The 1,257-nt window shown below is 44.2% G+C and overlaps 1 non-coding gene across 1 annotated transcript; it reads left to right on the top strand.

Moving 5' to 3' along the window:
* On the top strand, nucleotides 1-73 carry TRNAV-CAC (transfer RNA valine (anticodon CAC)). Its single transcript has one exon. It is a non-coding gene; the product is annotated as a tRNA-Val (tRNA).
* The last annotated feature ends 1,184 nt before the right edge of the window (nucleotides 74-1,257 follow it).

Genomic DNA, 1,257 nt, shown 5'->3' with positions numbered 1-1,257 from the left:
GTTTCTGTAGTGTAGTGGTTATCACATTCGTTTCACACGCGAAAGGTCCCCGGTTCGAAACCAGGCAGAAACAATGTCTTGTTTTGCTTCGTATTCTTTCTGTTTTCTTTCTTTCCAAGTCCTTTATCAAGCTTTCTTCCTTGTTATTTTTTGCTTTCATGAAATGTTAAGGTCTGATGGGAGGGTTTACCCTGCATTTTGAGGGAAGGACTAGACTCATTTGGGAGATTGCCAGCTACTTAACAAATATGAACCTTGAAGAAGCCAGGGAAATTAATTTCCAGCCAGGGAAGTTAATTTCACAGTAAAAAAATCTTAGTTTGTTCTTCACTTGCAAATTGAAGAAATCCACATTTGTTTCCTGATTCCCTCTTCTTCTACATGATGTTGGGAAGGGCTTTGGTGACCATATAAAAATCAAAGCTCCCCACTGACTAGCAGCAGAATGCGGGCAGGTTTCCACTGTGCACCTCGAAGTCCAGGCTGCATGGCCTTTTACACACATAGACGTGCAAATCATTCTTCCCCTTGCTTGCTAGCCTAACCACATTTACAATGACAATAAGAGACATTCAGCTTGACCCAAGATGAATATTTTTTCCAATGTTCTTGTTGAAACAAAACCAAAACATTATTTTGGGTCAACCAAAACATTTCAGTCCATCAAATATTCATCCCAAACCTTTCATTCCACTTTATAGACCATGGAATTTGGAAGTAACCATCAGGGAGAAACTGACCATTTGCCTCTTCCATTCCTGAGGTCCAGCTCACCCACCTCTTAAGGCGAACAGTTGTTCCCTTCTTTGAGATTTCCTTTGAGGAGCTTCTGCGCAGGGGGTCTGATGTCCTGCAGAAATGCCTGTGTGGCTTGGGGGGAACTGGCTTGTCTGCCCCCTCTCTAGGAGCTGAGAAGCTTTTTCTGACTCTCCCTCACTATGTGAGTGAAAGAGCACCTCCTGCTGGTAGGAGAACACTAAATTCCACCCTCCAGCTGGTAAATCAACCCCAGCTCTCTGGTCTAGAAACCAGCATCTAACCAGCCTTCTAATAGCCCCTGTTTGCTAGCTGGAGAGCAAAGGAACAAAGAAAGGAGGGAAACATTGGAAAAAGAATCTCAGCTCGCAAAGAAACTTCCTTAGGGCTCCTTCTGCATTGTGAGCATGCCTCTCAAGAGTGCTGCCGCAGACAGCCTATCTCGCTCAGTCGTAAAGCATGAGACTCTTAATGTCAGGGTTGTGAGTTCAAGCCTCGAGT

Source organism: Caretta caretta, chromosome 14 (assembly GCF_965140235.1).
Source record: "Caretta caretta isolate rCarCar2 chromosome 14, rCarCar1.hap1, whole genome shotgun sequence".
NCBI lineage: Eukaryota > Metazoa > Chordata > Testudines > Cheloniidae > Caretta > Caretta caretta.
The sequence above is the reverse complement of the archived record's forward strand: the minus strand, read 5'-3'. Positions and strand labels throughout refer to the sequence as shown.